Genomic DNA, 20,460 nt, shown 5'->3' on the forward strand with positions numbered 1-20,460 from the left:
CTGTGAGGTTTGGGGTCAAAAATGTCAACCTGAACATAGCTTAAAGTGCAGAAACAAGTCTGCCATCTCTTTCCTGGAGACCGAGGGCAGTCAAGGTGTTTGGCTGACTTTGGGAGAAGCCCATCCAATGAAGAGAAATGGCCAACACTACATTCAGCATCCACTGCATGTGACCAGAAAGGAGGAATGGACACTTATAGACAAAAGACCTCCACATCATGTTTGGGGCAGCCCGACCTGGTGAGCCGTGTTGGTTGAAGGCCAAAGGTGCTAAGAATCAGTCCTTCCACTCCTTGATCACAGGGTATGAATGTGCTGTTCGGTGGGCCTGGATAATTAGTGTTGGTGGCAAGCAGTTATAGGGTTAAGTGCTACCAGGGGTTTGAGCTGGGCTGACAGAGCCTGAGCCAAAGAGTGGGGTGGTTGCCTAGCAACATCACCTGTAGCACATTAAGCAGCCAGTCAGCTTTGTCAACTTCTAGCAGGGGCTTTGTAGAGCGGAAGGTGGGGGTGGAAGAAGGATCAGAGGGCACAGAAGTGGAAAGCTGGACAGTGGCTCTCAAGATGGAAGAGGGTGCAGAATTGAGAGTCCCACCAACAAGGCTTTATGCCTCTTTTCTTCAAGCAGAAGCAGGTAGGCAGCTAGGGTGGGAGTCCAGAGTAGGTGTCAGTATGGCTCTTATATCTTCCTAAGACCCTCACATGAAGCATCAAATGAAGCTGGAACCCCCTTCCTCAACCCAAGCTCTCAAAGAAGGCATCTTAGGATTTGCTAATTTGGGGAGGGTCTGGGAGAATGAGGAGGAGGCATTCTGTGGTTTTGTTTTCAGATCCGGGAGGACTGGGGGCTCATTCCACGGACTCATCTTTGAGGAAGGACCACAGAGAAGAAGCAAAGACTCTGAGAGGGTAAAATCTTTCTCACCGCCTTCCTTTCACACCTTCCCACGCATCTCTCTGGACCCCATCTCACACACACATGAGACACAGCTGAAAAAAAGAAAAGATTTGGGGAAGGGCAGAGCACTTAATAATATTGTTGCTGCTGTCTTTATAGAATTCATGGTCTAGCTAGCCCCTTGATGTTTCTCACAATTTCCAAGCTGCCTGAGAGGGCGGGGGCAGAGAGTGGTGTATTCGAGGGGAGGGGCCTATTCTTCTGTAGCCCTGACAACCAGAAGACTTGGAGTCAACCCCACCATCACTTGTAAGCCATGTAGCTTTTGGCCGATATCTGCACTGAGGCTCAATTTTCTCATCTGTAAAGTGGGAGGTAATTACAGCTGTCCTACTTACCTTATGGGAATCAAAGAATGCCACTTTCTGCTCCTCATTCTCCCAGACCCTCCCCAAATTAGCAAATCCCAAAGGCAGTTTAAGTAGAAGCACGTTACAAACATTGTAAGTTCTCCTACATGTATAAAGCATTGTAATGCAAAGATGCCCATGTTATCTGCTTTTTTGGTCTGACCTGAGCTATTTACTGTTTGACCCAAAGCAGAAAAGGGAGGGGCAGCCACGTGGTGGTTGCTGGTTAACTCGGTGGCAGAAGGGCTCTGAGAGAAGGCCTATTCAACTATTCTGCTCTAGGTTCACTGGTTTGAATCCAGTCCTAGCCCAACCACTATGGTAATCATTGGGTTTGGAATTCAGAGAGTCTAACTTTCAGAAGACATTTGGCTTATCTACAACCCACTGAATTTTCACCATACACTCATGCATGAGGTTATGAGGGAGTCTGGAGAACCTGGTTCATGGGCCCAAATGTGCATCTAACCCTCCCTCCCCTCCACAGATCAAGCTTCTCCTTCTCAATTATTGTAAAAGGTGGTCCAGTGACTTCCCAGGTGGCTGAGTGATAAAGGATCCACCTGCAATGCAGGAGACACGGGTTTGATCCCTGGCCTGGGAAGATTCCCTGGAGAAGGAAACAGCACCCCACTCCAGTATTCTTGCCTGGAAAATCCCATGGACGGAGGGGCCTGGTGGGGTCCAATCCATTGGGTCTCAGAGTCGGACACGACTGCGCGTGCACGTGCCAGTGAGTAGGGGCGCGTGTGTGTCCCTTGGATATCCACATCAGCATGCCAGCCACAACTGCCGCCGCCTGCGGGTCCCCCCCTACCTTGATCCTCCCTTCACGTCTGAAAAAGCAGGCAAGTCTCCCTTTCCACACATCAGTTAAGATAGATCCTCCCCAACCCTTGAAGTCACACCACATCTGATTAGGAAAAAGGAGACTGTGTGCAGAAACCAGCAGCATGAAGGCCCACTCAGGCCAACGCAGCTACTTACCGGCCCAGGAGGGACCAGACCCCTGCATGGTTCTGTGGGCTTTCTGCCTGAGTGGCCATGGAGTCTGCGGACACCCCGCCACCCCCAGGGTGACAGTGTGACTGTGAGATGCTCACTCCACAGCTTCTCCGATCCCCACGTTGTGCCGTTATTTTCATGCTCTGGGTTATATTTAACTCAAGTCATAATATTTGGAGGGGGGGTGTGCGGTTGGAAGCCTGCTGTTTCACCAAGAAAGGCATTTGAATATTCTCGGTTCCAGAGAATTCCAAGGGCTCCGGGAAGAGAGTGAGGCGGCTGCCCCAGATTTGTCTGACACATCGTGGTCACGTGGACTCCATTAGCGGTTGACTGAGGCAGTGAGCAGGCAGCCTAAAGGAATGTTGTAGAAACGATGAAGAGGAGTCAGTGAGTGATGTCAGCAGGAGGCTGATGCCTCTGGGGGTCCCAGGGCACTCGCCCCACACATCCCTACAGGGAGGGAATCTCTTAATTGGCAATAGTACCTGCCTTGTCAACCACCCCACCTCTTACAGCTGATGTCAGTCTGAGGGGGAGGCAGAATCAAGTCCCAGGTGACGTGAGCAGCACACTCAGCTCATCAGCCATGGAGGCTCTCATTCCCAATGCCTCTGGTAAGAAAAGGAAACATCCAGAGGGAACCCATCCTCATCCTGGGGGGGCCAATGCTTCCCCCCACAGAAGCCCCAGCAAGGTTGTTTGTGTGTGCTCAGTCACTTCAGTCGTGTCCAACTCTGTGTGACCCTATTGTCTATAGCCCGTCAGGGAGTCCATGGGATTCTCCAGGCAAGAATACTGGAGTGGAGGTTGCCATCCCCCAGGGGATCTTCCCGACCCAAGGATCGAACCTGAGTCTCTTACGTCTCCTGCACTGGCTGGCGGGTTCTTCACCACTGGCGCCACCACCACAGGGCAAAATCCAGGGCAGTCCAAAAAGTGTAGAAATACAGCTACCTTCCAAGACAAAGATAATCCCTGAAGACCTAAATTCACCTGTTTCCAGATTGTATGGACACCCCATAGGTACTTTTAAATTCCGAATCCCTAAGTATATTTTCCAAAAGTTCCTTGTGTGTTACATTACACAACACATTTCTCTGGGAGACTCCAACTTTGGGTTTTGGGGTTTTTTTTGGCATCACTTCCCTGAGCCAGGAAGGGCAGTTTGGGCGGAATCCCAAATGCACGGAGGTGGCGTCTCCGAGTAGATGGAGAGTGAAGACAGGCGGGCCCGCCTCGTGTTTCTTATTATGGTGTCTAGACACAGGCGGGTCTCGAGGCTGCAGGAGACAAGAGCTGTCATGTCCCAGAGCACCAAACGCTTTCCAGTGAGAGCAAACTCCAATCCCCTCACCAGCGAGGGCAGCTGGCAGGAGACCCGCAGAGTATTCCGTGAGGACAGGTCCCACTCACGCCTCTAAGCGTCTTGCCAGGCAGAGGAGTCCAGGATTCAGTGACTCAGGGGGTGGAAAGTAAGGAGGCCCTTACAGTTGGGGGCTACCCCCTGGCCGTGGAGACCACCATCTCCACTCCAGTAACTAAAGCACTAAAACCAGCCTCTGCTTCACATTCATGGGAACTGACATATGGTATCATTCTTTTTTAAATCTTCCGAGTTCCCTAGGCAGCTTTGACGTGAATATTAATACTAACATAATTTCATGATGATTAGAGAACACAATTAGGGGCTATTAATAATGACACAAATAATGACATTTAAGGCCTCATTTTTAATTTGAGTAATATTCTGTCTGGTGGTATTTAAACAGTCCTGTCTAGCACAATTAGGGCAGTGCCAGGGTGTAGTCACTACTCACAGAATCCGTCAGGCCCACCTTACCCACCCACCTGTGTGGCAGAGGGGATGGATGGGGGGCGCTGGACCTCAGTTCCAGCCGCGGCCCCTCAAGACAGAGGGCCTTGTGAGCAGACTGCAACACAAGAGTCCAACTCAAGAAAGATGGCTGGCAGCTGGAGTGGGGCCCACGAGAAGCGGTCACTTTCATCCTGAAACACTGCTCTCCTCCTGAGAGCTGGAGGGACCAGTATAGGTGTCCACATTTCCATATCAGTCCTAGTTGTGCTGCAGAAAGTTGCTCCCACTTCCTCCCAGAAACCTCTCCAACCCATCTTCCGTCACATTGCCCTACTCCTGTCTTAGCATCCAGTACATTTGATTCTAAATATCTGTTTGCTCACCCACCTCCCCAGCAGCCTGCTCACTTGTTGAAGGGCTAGACTGTCTATTTGCTTTTACCTTGTCTCCTTGCCCTCAGTTCCCAGGCACATAGTAGGCTGTCTGTGAATATTTGTTGAATGACTTAATGACCAAATGACAGTGTTCTGCCTTCCATCCATTGGGCACATGTTGGAAGCTGAAATCCCATACCGGCAGGAGCTCTAAACCGCATCATGTGGGCATTTCTGCTGCTCCTGCTGCTGCTGCTGCTAAGTCGCATCAGTCGTGTCCGACTCTGTGCAATTCCATAGACCGCAGCCCAACAGGCTCCTCTGTCCCTGGGATTCTCCAGGCAAGAACACTGGAGTGGGTTGCCATTGCCTTCTCCAGTGGGCATTTCTAACTAATGCTAAACATGTGGAAGATGATTGGGTTGGTCGAGGGGTTGCACAGAAAGGAAATGTCTGTGAAATACAAAACTTCGGGCAGAAGCCAGGGATGGTTAGGATTTAACCCAAAGTCCTTGACCTTGGTTAAATGGCATAGGGAAAAAAACATACTCTAATTTCATGATGTATTTTGGTGTTATAGACTTGATTGTGTATGACAGAAATTGATAGCTAAGCCTGGACTAAAAGCTGGATTTTTTCTCCCAGTTTGGGATTCTGTAGCAGAAAGGAGGAACCAAAATAACAAACTTCCTGTTAAGTGAGACTCTTCAATGAAAAGTAGGAAGAAGATGGGGAGGAGGAGGAAGGGAATGGGGAGAGGGGGATGAAGAGGCGGGGGGTGGGGGGAGGAAAGAAACTCAGCGAGCATTTATCCTGGGCTGGCATCTCAGGCACTTGACACCCACTGTCTTCTTTGATCCTCATAGTAATCCTACGAGATATAGATTATTATTACTATTTTCATTTCACGGATGGTGGAACTGTAGTTTAAAGAAGTTAAATCAACGCGCCAGGTCCCAATACAGTGGGTACTGATCCCAGCCACAAACCCATGTCAGTCCGACTCCAGAAGGCAGACGGTCACCACCCACTGAACTCGGACAGGTGACTGAGGGGGAGGGCAGGTGGAGTGCTGAGCCTCTGCAGAGGGATGGGAGAGGAGGCAGCTCCTCGATGCCCCTCCCACCTGAGGCTCGTGCGGGGTCTGCAGGGGGACAAAGGGAAATCCACTGGCCCAGGGCCAGAGCAGGCAGCCCGAGGACCAAAGAGGGCAGGAGCCTGGACTCCTGGATGGGTGGTCCCCGGACACGTCTGAGGACAAAGCTGGCGGGCAGCCGGCTCCAGAGCAGGCCGATGGGGCTTTGGCCGAGGCCAGTGAGGCCACAGAGGCCAGGGCAGGGTGTGCAAACAGCAGGGGAAGTTAAGTGGAACCTTTCTGGGTAATTGACTCTGTCTGCCCACAGGACCCCCTGCCAGGCCCAGGCAGGCCCAGGCCTGATACGCTGCAGCCTGTCTGGAGTCTGTTCTGCGAGGCGGAGCGCCTGGCTGACAGCAGGCTGGTAATTTTGTTATAAGACTCTCCCCTTCTGTTTGCAAGCCTCCTTTTGTCTGAATTCCTGTGCCCACAGGCAGGATGGAACTGAATGGAGGATGGGAGGGCTCAGGGGTGAGGGATGTGAGCCCCCACACACACCAGAGGCCCTCCAGCCTCCTTCAGCATCCTTTCCAGGTGTTGAGCTGGTACCCACACCCCTCCCAGCAGCAAGACAGGCACGGGGGATTCAGAAGGGCACCAGGTTCCCATCAAGAGGTTCTTGCAGCAGCAGGAAGCCCTTGAAAGCCCCCAGAGCTGGTCACTCATCAATGTCCTCCTCCTGGGGTTGAATACTTATTTTCTGCTGCTACTTACCACCATCCCCCAAATCCTTCCTTTTTCCTCCTGGTTTGCATAGCCTGGGCATTCTGCCCACCCAACCCTCAGACTTGGTCTCCCAAGGCAACAGCAGGAAACATGGTCTGCCTAACAGGTGATCTTGGGATCACCATGCCTGACCATTTGGAGAAGTAGCTGGAGAGGTTCGTGTGGGGGGCTCAGGAAAGGCCCAGAGGAGATGGCAACACCAGAATCAAGGCTGGCATGAGGGCGGAGCTTCCTAGGACCCAGGTCGGGGACAAAGAGGCAGAGCAGCCATGTAAAATAAGGCAGGGGCAGGGCTAGGCTACCCACCCCCCACTCCAGCTCCTCTATTGGCTCTGGGGTTGCTTTCCACTCTAGGTTTATACGGGTTTAAATCAACATTCTCATCTTCCTCTGCTCACCTGTAGCTTCTCCCGGTGCCTTGAGGTCTAGGACTGACACTGGCATTCTTCCAGCTGAGAGACTCCTGATGCGCCCTCACAGTCAATCAGAAGCTGAGTAACACTGATTCCCCTTCCCCATGTCTCCCTACATTCCATGGGTACCAGTCAAGGAGAAGCCCTTAGACCATCTTGCCCAGATTGTCACAAAGGCCCCCTTGCTCACCTCTGGGACTTCTATCTCTCCCCCACTTCACCCTCTTCTACCTGTACCATTATCAGAATTAAATTCACAAAGGGTAAAGTTATTATATGCTCAACATTTACAAAGAGCTGACCATGTGCCAGGCATTATTCTAAGCACTCCACAGACATGATTTATTTGATCCTTACAACAACTTCATGGAGGTAAGTACTGTTTATCATTCTCATTTTACAGATGAAGGAACTGAGGCACGGAGAGATTAAATAACCTGCCCAAAGGTGCATAGTTAAGCTAAGCAACGATACAGCCAGGAATCAAAATCTCCACTCTTTCTCCTAAGAGTAGCAATGGTCACATTACACTCTCTTTTTACTCAGCAAACTTTCAGGGTTTTCTCACTCTCTGCTGCTGCTACTGCTGCTGCTAAGTTGCTTCAGTCATGTCCGACTCTGTGGGACCCCATAGACGGCAGCCCACCAGGCTCCCCCGTCCCTGGGATTCTCCAGGCAAGAACACCAGAGTGGGTTACCATTTCTTTCTCCGATGCATGAAAGTGAAAAGTGAAAGGGAAGTCACTCAGTCGTGTCCGACTCTTAGCGACCCCATGGACTACAGCCTACCAGGCTCCTCCGTCCATGGGATTTTCCAGGCAAGAGTACTGGAGTGGGGTGCCATTGCCTTCTCACCCCAAATCCATCTCCTTAGCTTCTACGCCTTCAAAACCCTGTCCTAACCTACCTTCCTATTCTCATTCTTCACCCCCAGATTCCAGCCCAAGCTGCTGCATCTTCTTCCCCAGGTGCTGTTGAGCCTGGGAAACCTGTTCTCAGTGTGCCTTCTATCCCCCCTTTTCTGCATGCCCAAATCCCTCCCTTCTCATCCTCCAGCCCAGCCAAAAGTCAGGCTTTGCCCTTTTTGAACTCTTCTTAGATTGTTACAATGGCAAGAGGATTGGCCTGGGGCCTACCAGGTTAAAATACTTAATCTCCTTAATGGTTCCGTCACCTTAAGAAAGCAAATTCACCTCTCTGAGTGTCAGTTTCCCTGTCTATAAAATGGGAGTGATGATAAGAGTATTTTATTTTCCAGAGTTGCAATAGCTAAAGGAAGTGATTTGGGGAGAGTGTCTGGCTCCTAGTGGACCCTCAGTAAAGGTTAACCTCCACCCCCTACCCTCCCAGCTTCTTGCCCTCACAGCTTTCATCATGTCTCCCTGGCATTTCAGCTGTTCAAAATCTCAGGCAACTGTAAGTTATCTAAGGGCAAGGATAACCCATCGGTCTCTGCATTCTCCCGCACTACTTGCCAAGTGCCCGACATTGCTGGCGCTCCATCAGTGAATGAATAAAGGTGCGAATTCATCTAAATCTTGCCCAGGGTCAATTTAAATGTTAGAAAGGGGACCCACCTACCAAAGGAGATAGACCCAGATGATCTCTGAGCTCTCCTCAACAATCTCTTTCTAAAGAGAATTTGTGCAAAACACAAAATTCTCTCCCTATCTCATCAAGACATCAGCATGAGGTCACATTGACTCCTCAAATCCATTTCCAGCCCACTCACACTTTTTCTCCTCCAAATTCTTTTTTCCAGGGGTCTGGCATTTCCAGTCCATACCAGGAAGCTGAAGTTCTCCAGTGGCCCAAAGCACGGCGGCCCCTGGCGGAAAAGTCAAACCAGCAAATAGAAATGTCACTCAATCATTTCCCCGTGCTTTCCTCTCATTGGCCTTCTCCACCGCATATAATGAGAGCTGCTTTTTGCCCAAATATTGTTTGAATTTCAAATACACAATTTCCCCCAGGGGTGACCAGATGAAAAGAGAACTCTGGTTTGCAACATAAGACCTCTATGTGGAAGTTGCCTTGAATGAACACCGAAACGAAATTTTTATTGAGCTCCTTGAAATGACAGAAGCGCATCAAGGCAACCAGGCTCCCTCCCCACTGCGGTGTGCTGAAATTATTTTAAATGAACACCAAGGAAGCACCCCTCAAGGGGTGAGGAAAGAAGGAAAGGATTTTAAACGCAGTGGGCAAAATAATAAATCTGTTCATGGCATCTAACCCATCCCTACAAGCACCTCAGCATGTGTCCTCCGACGTGTCTCTCTGTACAGACTCTGACTGTCCACAGCTGGGGCTCTTAATCAGAGGGAGGAGGACAGTCTAAGAGGCCCTAGGGCAATGATTCTCAATCCTGACTGCATTAGAATCTCCTAATGTGTTGAAGAAAAAACAGATGCCCAGATCCCACCCTGGACCATGTAAATCAGAGTCTCTATGTGTAAGGCCCAGGCCTCAGAATTTTATAAAAGCTCCCAGAGGATTCAAATGTGCAGCCAGGGTGGGGTGTATACATCAATTTGGAGGGTGTAACCCCTAGAAATGGCAGCTAAACTTGTGTATGCATGAGAATAGGTGTGTGTTTCTGGGGTAAGACATCATAGTAAAAGTCACTTAGTCGTGTCCGACTCTGCGACCTCATGGACTATACGGTCCATGGAATTCTCTAGGCCAGAATACTGGAGTGGGTAGCTGTTCCCTTCTCCAGGGGAATCTCCCCAACCCAGGGATCAAACCCTGGTGTCCTGTACTGTAGGTGGATTCTTAACCAGCTGAGCCACCAGAGAAGCCCGAGGGGTCAGTTTCAGACAATTCTTTAAAATATCTGCAACTCTAAACAAGTTCTCATAATATATATGTCTACACCTTATGTCATGGGTTCCTTCCAACCAGAAAATGATTTGTACCTAAGATGTTGCTGAGGGTTAGGAGCTAAGGGGCAAACAAAAGTTCTCTGCTTCCTTGAGCAGTGAGCTTGTTGATCAAGATCCCACACGGCAATGAGCTGTCAGTGAGGGGCTCAGGGACACTAATGAGGGAAGGCCCACTGAAGAACAGAGGGAAGCATTCTCACAGGCAAAAACGGGGCCCCGGCATAATTTACTATTTCGGCAGCCCTGCCTGTGGCTCAGCTGACAGCTGTGCCCAGCTCGGCCTCCAAATCTGGACATCAGAAGCCATGACCAGAGAGAGGGTCAAGCGCCCGGGATCTCCTATTTTGGGAGCTCCATAGCTCTGGCTGGCCACTGCACTCCATAAAACTGTCCTGAGAGCCAGCTAGTAAGTGTGTGTTGGGGACCGGAGGGAGGCAGATGATGGTGGAGTCCCTAAGCAGCATCTGCAAGACTAAGAGGCCCTTTGGAGTTTTCAGTACCATCAGAACATGATTTCAATAAATCCAGGGAGGAGGCGGGGCAGGGGGCAGAAAGTGGGGCAAGGAGGGAAGGTGCTGAGCTCACCAGCCCCCCAGAAACCCTCCTCCAAGCCCTGGAGCCTGTTCTGGTAACAGCACCGCTCTCAGCCCCTCCTCCTGCCCGGCTCCCACCCCCACCGCCCAAGGCTTGGTGAGATATCAGAATTTAGGCTCCTCCAGGGTACAGCCAGGCCGGCCTGTAGCACCGCCACTGCCAAAGGCGAGAGGGCCAGCCTCGGGGGCTGCCCAGCCCCAAGTCAGCCGCCTCATGAAAGGGCCCCCTCTTCCTCTCTTCTCAGCCCTGCACTCTAATTTATCCTCCCCTTTGATAACCAACTCCAAACACATTGAGTCGAGGCCCGGCCATCAGCGCACAAAGGCCTGTGCTCTCCCGGCTGAATGCGCACTTCACTCTTGGGGGGATTTCTATAGAAGGCGAAATCCACCAAACAAGCTATTACACTTAAATCAGACAATGCCCGAGGTGACGGCGAGGAGACCAGCGTTAATGACTCAGCTAGCAGCGGGCTTCTCTATGTGGAAGCTCTACCGCAGCATGGCAGAGCAACCCGCTGCCCTTCCCAGCCTCGCGGCCAGATCCCTCTCCTGCTCCCGCACTAGAAAGTTGACCCTCTGTGTCTGCCGGCTCTCTGAATCCTGAGTGTTGATTCCCCCAGGCCCGCGTAGACTGACTCTTAATTCCCTTTTTGCCTAGGAAAAAGAACTGAGAAATGAAGCCTGCCTGCCCCCTTCTCTCGCCTTCATTCTGAAGATGAGGAAACCATGGGGATTTTTGAAAATCACATAGGCAGCTGGAGACAAAGCCAGGATTACAATCTCTTGTTTCTCGCCTCGTCCAATTCATACAAGAACTAATATAAATTAGGCGATGCACATAAGGCACTTTGCATAGTTTCCGGCACAGGAAAAAGTGCTCGATAAACATTGGTTGTTATTCGTTGTATTAGTAGCAGCATTTTTATACATGGCTCAACTACTCAAGGAGGGCTTATCATGAGCCAGACAGTCTTAGGGTGCTGAGCACAAACAGTAAACAGAACACAGCCCTGCCCTTCTGGAGCTCCTACTCTCATGGAAGATTCACATTGAAAAGACTCAGACAATTACATAGTGTATAGTGGTGTACAGTGGAGAGCGACAGCACAGGGGGAGTAAAGGGTGCCTTCGGGTGCACAGGGAGAGCTCCCGATGCAGGCTTGGGAAGAGAATCTGGTGTCTCGTCTGAGAGGGAAGGAGGAGTTGGATCTAGCCAGGTGAAGGCAGGTGGGAAGGAGAGAGACAGGTTGGGGAAAACAGAGACTTTTAGGAGGAGGGTATAACTGAGTTGTAACTGAATGTGAGAAGGCAAATAAGGAATGTAAAGGTGCATGCAGGGAGGATGCAACATCTCAGACTTGGATGCATTAGGGGAAGCACACCGACTGAAACTGCCCACCCTGGCCAGGCAACCATAGTAACCATTTGCATGAGTTATTCTATGACAGGATGTCCCAATAAGGAACAAGAATTAATAAGCCACCACCAACCAGAAAAATTCAGGAAAAGTCAAAAGGAGAAGCCACGTGTCCTACCACCTCCCAGAATCCTTCTTGCTGGCATCCATCTTGGCTGAGCAATGCATTCACCACCAGGAAAGACCCTAGAGTGATTGACCAAAGAAAACCTGGAAAGTAACCCCATCAACATAAAACCCGAGACTAAGCGCCACATGGCAGAGTAGTTCTCCTGGGCTCCCTTACCCTGCTGCTCTCCACCCAGGTGCCCCTTCCCAATAAAGTCTCTTACTTTGTCTGCACGTGTGTCTCCTTGGATAATTCATCTCCAAGTGTCAGAGAAGAGCTCGCTCTCGGGCTCTAGAAGGGGTCCCCCTTCCTGCAACGGATGGGGTGAAGACAGGGTGGTACAAGGAGGCAGGCCAATGGTTGTGAGATGTGAGACTGGAGACGCAGGCACAAGAAGCCATAGGAAGGAGCCTGGGCTGGAGGAGTCAAGGGATCACAGGATGCACAGGCATGCAGAGGTCACAGGGGACGTGGGCTTGAGGGGTGGTGGTGGGTGGGTATGGGTGGAGCAGTGTAGGGAGACCACTTAGCAGGTCAAGGCCCAGTTTAGCACTCGTTCCAAGTTTCATTTCAACCCACTGCATGCCTGCAAGCATGCTAAGTCACTTCAGTCATGTCTGACTCTTTGAGACCCCATGGACTATAGCCCACCAGGCTCCTCTGTCCATGGGATCCTCCAGGCAAGACTACTGGAGTGGGTTGCCATTCCCTCCTCTGGGGGATCTTCCCAACCCAGGGATGAAATCCGCATCACATATGTCTTCTGCATTGGCAGCCGGGCTTCCTTCACCACTACTGCCGCCTGGGAAGCCCTTCAACCATTATGTGGTTCTAATCTTGAGTCACCAAACAAGGCCCACCATTAGGAGAACCCATGGGAAGGGGAATAAGCTGAAAGCAGACAGCTCTGGCCACAGGAAGAGAGAAATCAAACAACAACAGGTTTCCCTGGCCACTTGGACCATGATCCAAAGCCTGGAGCATCCAACAATGAGAGCAAGTTCTTCACCACCAACCAGATCCATGACTTTAGGCTACCTCCATTTCCCCATCTATACAATGAGGACATTCACTAAGTAAGTGGTAAGCTGCTTTGCAGTTCTCCCATTCTGCTGTTCTATTACTCGAAACATAGATCATATATTTTTATTCTAAGAAGGCTTGCTTTGCATTTTAATGTTTATAAAAACAAGACAAAATGGTTTACATGCTATAATACAGGAGACACAGCACATCAAGATCAAGTATCATGCACAGCAGACATTTCCTCTTCAGGGTCCAAGAGACCCAGCTTTGACAAGGTCGAGGAAAGGCTGCTTGGGAGCTGTGGTTCTGCATGTCCAGGCTTCTTCTCACAGCCTGTGCACAGTTCCCTGGTCTTCAGGAAACCCTCTTCCCAAGGCCATTGCCCTGAGGAGAGAGGTTCTACAGAAGGCCATGTCTCTCTCTCTCACCCAATAGCCCTGGCAGCTGCTAAGGCAGACACCAAAGTTCCAAGGACTTGGGGCAGGCGAACAATACAGTGAATTCAGGCTGGGGTGAGAAAAGAAAAAAAACGCATCAGAGCTGTTTTTGGCTGGAAAGTTGCTCTCTATCCCGTAGCTTTAGGACGCCAGCAGCGTAGCATCCAGAGGCACACAGCTGCATGGAACAATTCAAAAACTGCCTTGTTGGACTACAACGTGCCAATTTTAAAAATCTACAGCCATTTTCACTATTACAGTCTGTGCAGCCTAAGCCCGGAGAATTTTCTTCTGGGAGGGAAAATTGATTCCGAGGTTACCATTAACCCCCATTAGCACAGCACGCCCCATTCCAAAACTATTCTTGGGAACCAAGGGGGCCAGAGGAAGCTCAAGAGACCCACAGCGAGGTTGGTGCCCAACATCCCGGGTGCTAACAGCCAAAGTCCATTAGCCCCATCCTCAGGAGGGCAAGAGAGTGCATGAGATGGAGAGAGGCGAGCGAGAGGGAGCAGAGAAGAATCTGGGCATGAGTTTTCCCAGGAATTCCTAGGCTTTGGGAGTTTCCTGGCACAGCTCACTTCATTTGGGTGGCTTGGGAACTTACATGAGCCAAAGAGCAGGAACCAAGTCTAAAATCTGCAGAGATCCCCTGGATTTTGATCTGCAGCTTTCACCTGTGACTCCGCTCTCTAATAGAGGCCAGCACCTCAGAGGGAAGTGTTCTCCAGGAACTGGTTTGGGGGGGGGGCATCCACCCCCATTCCTTGCACCCAGCTGCTCAGGGCCCAGGTCTTTGCCAGATAACACAGCTCTAAGGCTTTGTCTGCCCTGGTGCTGTATATGGAAAACCACTCCAAGCCATTCTAAGCGCAGTCAAGAGCCAGCTGCCTTGATCATAGGGTGTGCTGTGACCTCCATCTCCCCAAACACAGAGCAAAGACCCACCCGTTCAGCAGAGAAGGCAGTGGTAACAGCGACTGCTGCAAAGCAAGGAGAGAGAGACAACTGTGGGAACAAAGGGGGAACAGCAGGCGACCGAGGAGAGCAGCACATCCACTGATCTCTCAAGCGTTATTTTTCACGTGCCAGTGACAGAGCAGTAGGCACTGGTCTTGGATCCAGCGAGCCCGAGAATGAATTCTGGCTCTGCCGCTTGACCTTGGACAAGTTACTTACTCTTTCTGAGTCTCTGTTTCTTCTTCCCTAACCTAGGAAGAAAAAATAACCACCCGGCAAAGTGGATGTCACTATTAAGTGAGATAATATAGGAAAGGAGTGACCATATAATAGTTTGCTCCAAAATATGTATGTATGTACATTCATGAACAACTAAGGAAGCCCACCCTCCATTCGAAGACATCTCTCTCTTGTTAACAGAATGACCTTGCTTCATTCTTCTTGCAAGACTTTGCCTCAGTGTCTGAGATTGTGACTAGGTGGATGACCAGCTCTGAACTGATCAGAGAGCTTGTCAGCCTCCTTAATGCTCCAGTAGTGCCTCTCCAGCACTATTGGAGAGAGGAAAGCGCTCTGATACAGCATGGCTTCCCTCCACAAATATTTAGAGCATCTTCCAGATGTTAGGTCCTCTGCTAGGCACTGGGGCTCCAAGATGAACCCTATCTGGTCCACTCCCAGCCCTCCAGGGTGCCAGGGAAGCCAACACAGCAGGCCCATAAATACAGCTCATCACAACCCTGCAGGGAGAGGGCAGGGAGGGCTCATAACAGGGTCAGTAGCAGGGTGGGCCAAAGAGGGCGCCCCCGGGGGTGGGCCCCGGCACAGCGGTTGCCTCTGTCCCTGCAGACACTGGGAAGTTGACCTCTCTGAGTCATGGGGTGATTTGTGCGGGAGGGGAGGGGAGCGCGCAGGGCTAAGTGCTGACGGGACGTCCCTGTCAACACAATGTTCCGCCTGGCCGGGCCTTCATATATAAAGATATTTAATGAATTAGTTAATTAATGAGAGGCGTTTGATTGATAGATCATATGGCGCTCGCAGCAGGGTGAGTCTGACCCTCGATATCGCCGCCTCGGCTGCAATCCGTCCCCCTCATTGGTCGGGAGAGCGCGGTCGCTCTGGCAATTTGCATGCATTTAATGTAGCTCTTTAATAGGATGTAATGTTAGCAAAAGCCAAAAGCGCAGCAGCTGTAACTTAAAAGACAGCCCCATTACTGCAAGCCTTATAATTAGGGTAAGAGGGAGACTCGGTCTGCCATATGTTAAACTCTTTTGAGGTTAATAGCTCTGTAAGATTTTTGCAATTCAAAAAAATTACACTTGAAGGATGATGACAAGCCTCATCAATGAGGCGCCTCTCCACCGGAGGAAAGGGACAAGGAGGAGCCCAGGTCCCCCAAGACCGTCTTCCCCGGGGGACGTGACCAGGTGGCCCCTCTCCCGCCGCAGGGCACCCCGTCCCCACCGGCTTCCCGCATCCCGGCCCCATTAGCGCGTGGCAGCCGGCTCAGCTTGGCGGAAACGGAGCTCGCCCACCTGGCTCCGCGCAGCCCTCGCAACCTCCGCAGCCTCCGGTCACCGCATCCTCCTGGGGAGGCAGGGCGGGCGCCAGGCGATCGGCGCGCCCCAGGCCGAGGAGCAGCACGGCGCGTGCTTACCTTGCAAAGTCCCGGGCAAATCCAGAGCAATTCGGGTCCCCGCAGATGCCCCGGGCGCTAAATGTACAGCGGGACCCGAACCAGAGAACACGCGGCGGGCGCTGCCGGGGGTGGGAAGAGGAAGTCGCCGGGAATTTGCTTGGTAATTACCGGGCACAAGACCTTGGGGTGTTTGTCACCTCTGTGCCACAGCCCACGGGGCAGGGTTGGGGACGGAGTGAGGGGCGAGTGGTGCGAAGCCCTGGCCAGAGATTGACCCTGGAGCGCTGGTCCCTGCATCCGGGCCGCGACGTAGAATAGAAAGGCCTCCTCACCAAGCCCGCGTGAGCCCGGCTGCACCCTCCCAACCTCTGGTGTCTTTCCTGAGGGTCCCTTCCCAGCGACCTAGGGGCACGGATGGAGGGGGTGGGGTGGCAGGCAGCGGGAGTCAATCTCTGGATACCTGAGTAACCTCCTCCCGCGGTCCCTCCTGCCGCCTGCGCTCGGCGGGGAGCCGGGGCCGCCAGGCACATCGTCTCCCTGAGGAGTTCTGCCTCCCGCATCTTTCCCTTCTCCCTCGCTGCCTCGCAGAGTGCGTGGGAGTCAGACCAAATTCCTGATGACAGACACTTCAGACAAAACAACAACAAGGAAAAAAGAAGTAATCCCTCTTATTTTTTTTAAAAGGGGGCTCTTGTTAAAAGGAAATTACAGGAGAGATCAAATTACTGCTAATTGCACAATTACCTGATTATCTCTGGTACCAAAAATACATGAGATCTTTTTCCCCTTCCCAGCCACTTTAAGAAGTCTCAGGGACATCTCTGGGGAAAGGACACCAATCTCTTTGGCGCAAACACCAAAGAATATGCAGAAAGGGGGCTTGTGGGTGAGGATAGCAAAGGGAAGCTTCAGTGAGGCCAGGGTAGACCCCCAGAGAGGAGAAGGAAAGGTTCTGAATTGGGGAAGAGTAGGAGCAGGGGCTCAACATTCAGAAAACGAAGATCATGGCATCCGGTCCCATCACTTCATGGGAAATAGATGGGGAAACAGTGTCAGACTTTATTTTGGGGGGCTCCAAAATCACTGCAGATGGTGACTGCAGCCCTGAAATTAAAAGACGCTTAGTCCTTGGAAGGAAAGTTATGACCAACCTAGATAGCATATTGAAAAGCAGAGACATTACTTTGCCAACAAAGGTCCGTCTAGTCAAGGCTATGGTTTTTCCTGTGGTCATGTATGGATGTGAGAGTTGGACTGTGAAGAAGGCTGAGCGCCGAAGAATTGATGCTTTTGAACTGTGATGTTGGAGAAGACTCTTGAGAGTCCCTTGGACTGCAAGGAGATCCAACCAGTCCATTCTGAAGGAGATCAGCCCTGGGATTTCTTTGGAAGGAATGATGCTAAAGCTGAAACTCCAGTACTTTGGCCACCTCATGAGAAGAGTTGACTCATTGGAAAAGACTCTGATGCTGGGAGGGATTGGGGGCAGGAGGAGAAGGGGATGACAGAGGATGAGATGGCTGGATGGCATCACTGACTTGATGGACGTGAGTCTGGGTGAACTCCGGGAGTTGGTGATGGACAGGGAGGCCTGGTGTGCTGCGATTCATGGAGTTGCAAAGAGTCGGACACAACTGAGCGACTGAACTGAACTGAACTGGAGCGGGGGAAGAGAAGTGGCAAAGATAATAGAAACGCATCTTCCAGTGAAGTATATGTCAGAGCTCACAGGGCTTCAATTTGGTGAGACCCATGGAGGTCAGGTCACTTGCTCACGGTTTTTGGAGCTCTCTGCAAGGCATAGGGGCCTGAATGTGAGCTGGTGTTGGGTGGAGCGTTGAGGAAGCTGTTGAAACCTTCTAAACTCTCATTGCCTTTTGGGGGCAGAGATTATTATGGTGGGCTTCTGCAACCCTGGTACAAAAACCTTATTCATATTACAAATCCTGATTTGAAAGGCTGCTTATTGGGAGCTGCTAAAAATGAACAAAATAATAATAGCCAACTTTTGTTCAGGCTCTATGGTTTATAAAGCGTTTTCCCATCTGCTTTCTCACAAAACTCTCTCACCTACCCTGTTCTGTCGGAATCCCCATTTTCAAACGCGCTAACAGAGACCCAGATGATGTGAAGAACTCCCCAGAGGTCTCATGAGTTGTCATTGGAACACCTAAAGCTCCAGGCCCCGTATCTTTACCCTGAATCTCAGAGCCTTGTCTTGGGGAGACAAGTGAGGGCTTAAGAGGATTTTTCTGCGTGGGACTGAGGCTGCGTAAATAAGGTGCTGAAGTTAGGCTTTATTATCTTTTTTACCTTCATTATTTTTTTTAAGTCAGTGGCCCAGGCACTCTCTGCTTGGATCTCCACTTGGATGTGGCCCCATCATCTGGAGCCTTTTTTCCCATGGGAAAGGACCTCAGTTGAGACACCAGCCTGAAATGTCACTTCCAGATCACCAACGATGCCTCGGCTCTTTGATGAGAAAAGGCGGAGCAGGTCCTGGTTGAAGAGTTTGCTTCCTGTTCACCCTCTCCCATTTTGCCAGCCAGTCAGAATGAGGAATGAGACCCTTCCCCCAGTTCCCCACCCTCTTGGCTACCACAAACTGGGGAGCAGCAGGTGAACAGGCTTAAGCCCCAAGAGCCCTGTCAGAGCCATGCAGACATGAGGGCCACTGCAACTTCCCAGAGGCTTCTTGGCAGTCAAAGCCACTCCTCCAGAAGCACCATATCCCACCCCCACCTCCCTATGGAGTAGCCGTGGTGGCTTCAGAATCACCATCCACAGATCAATAGCAGGGCAATTACGGGCCTTGCATGCAGCTGGCCGGGCCTCCCTCCGGAGGAGCATGGGGTGCATGCAGGAGCAGAGGTTCCCTTCATTAGGGTGGCCAGTCTCAGCGTGACACCAGAGCAAGACCGAAGACACCCACGACTGGGGGTTGGGAGGCATCTTCCCAGGAAGAGCTTTGAACTCAGGAGAAGTGAGGAGAATGAGGGGGTGAATTGGCCTAAGAGGGCCTCTCAGAGGAAGAGGCTGACCCCAGGCTTGTCTCCCCTTGCCGCACCCCCTCTCCCTATCTAACCAGCTCACAGCATCCTCCTCTCCCCCTACACACAGACCACTGGAGGGAAGTTAATGAAAAGTAAACAAACTGATTTTTCCCATCAGCTACCCTTGGCTAGAAGGTCCTGTGGCAGAAAGGGTCAATGGGCAGTCAGGCAGGCTGTCTAAGGCCAGAGCAGGCAGAGGGCTTGAGCTTGGGCCTGTTTCCCAATAAAGGCCTGCTTGACAAAGGCCCCAGGCTCTAGACAGGCCCTTTCCTCTAAGACCAAGCCCTCCATCTATGTATTAAACGTGGTCCTCACGATATAGATGCTGAGGATTAAAGATGAATCAGACTTGCCCTTCTTAGAGTCCAGAGTCTTGTGGGAAAGGCAGGCACATGGCTGCTAGACTTGGAGAATATCAGATACCTCAAGTCATTGAGAGGATGAAACAGAGGTTAGGAGTGAAATGCTTTGAGCCAGGTTTCCCAACTGGCAGCTGGGTCTCAGTGAGAATCAGGTGTCCTGAGTCCCTGTCCGGTCCTCCTCCCACCACAAGGCAGAGCCGAGTGGGAGGCGGTACTGCACTTAGCCCCTGTCGGAGCAACTCACTTTCTTTGCTTTTGCCCGCTCCTGCCACTTTCCTCACCTGCTGCTTTCTCCAGGGTGAAGATGCATAATTAGTAGTTGCTCCTCAATCCTTCCCGCCCAGCAAAGGATTTGATAACATTTAAATTATTCCATTTAAAAGGAAATTTCCTCAACACTCTCTATTCTCAGGCAGGAGAGCTTGGCCAGGATAAGACACAGGAAGACTGGGGACACAGGTCCATAGAGGGATGATGGACCACAGCTGGAGCCCTCTCCTGGTCACCCGAGGGGAATGCATTTTTGTATTGTGCTCTCTTTTTCAGCGAGAATGGGCTTGGAAATGCCTTGCTGTTCTGCCATGCCAGCCTGCCTCCAGCCTCAGGGCCTTTGCTCTGGCTCTTGCCTCTATCTAGACTTTCCCAGCTATCAGCACAACTTACTCCTTGACCTCCTTTAAGTCTTTGCCCCAAAGGCAGCCTGTTGAAGGAGACCTCCCTTGACCTCCCTACTTACAACTGAAATACCCTTCTCCCAGTGTTGAGCATCTTCACCCTGCTTTCCAGTTCTCTGTAGCACCTGACGACTTCTAACTTATTATATAATGCATTCGTTTGTCATGTTTTGTGTATGTCCCACTTCTGCCACCCCTAGAAAGCAAATATCAAGAGGGCAAGGAGTTCCTGTGTTTTGTTTACAGTAGTTAGAACACCTAGCAAATAGTAGATGCTCAGTAAATAAAGATAAAGGAATGAATGAAGTAATGAATCAAGAGTCTTCAAATATGAGAGCTGGGAAAGACCTTGAAAATAAGCTAATCTCAAAACCTCAAATTGTGGATGAGGAAAATGGAAGCTGGAGAGGGTAAGAGAAGGACTCCTGGAGGAGGTGAACTAGACATGGAACAATGCTGCTGCTGCTGCTGCTGCTAAGTCGCTTCAGTCGTGTCCGACTCTGTGCGACCCCA

The 20,460-nt window shown here is 51.1% G+C and overlaps 1 long non-coding RNA gene across 1 annotated transcript; it reads left to right on the forward strand.

Annotated features, from left to right (window-relative positions):
• The first annotated feature begins 508 nt into the window (after positions 1 to 508).
• Positions 509 to 9,019, forward strand: LOC123329815. The gene is made up of 3 exons (XR_006545403.2): positions 509 to 634; positions 831 to 909; positions 8,543 to 9,019. It is a non-coding gene; the product is annotated as an uncharacterized LOC123329815 (long non-coding RNA).
• The last annotated feature ends 11,441 nt before the right edge of the window (positions 9,020 to 20,460 follow it).

The sequence above is a fragment of the Bubalus bubalis genome, chromosome 16 (genome assembly GCF_019923935.1).
Source record: "Bubalus bubalis isolate 160015118507 breed Murrah chromosome 16, NDDB_SH_1, whole genome shotgun sequence".
Taxonomy (NCBI): Eukaryota; Metazoa; Chordata; class Mammalia; order Artiodactyla; family Bovidae; genus Bubalus; species Bubalus bubalis.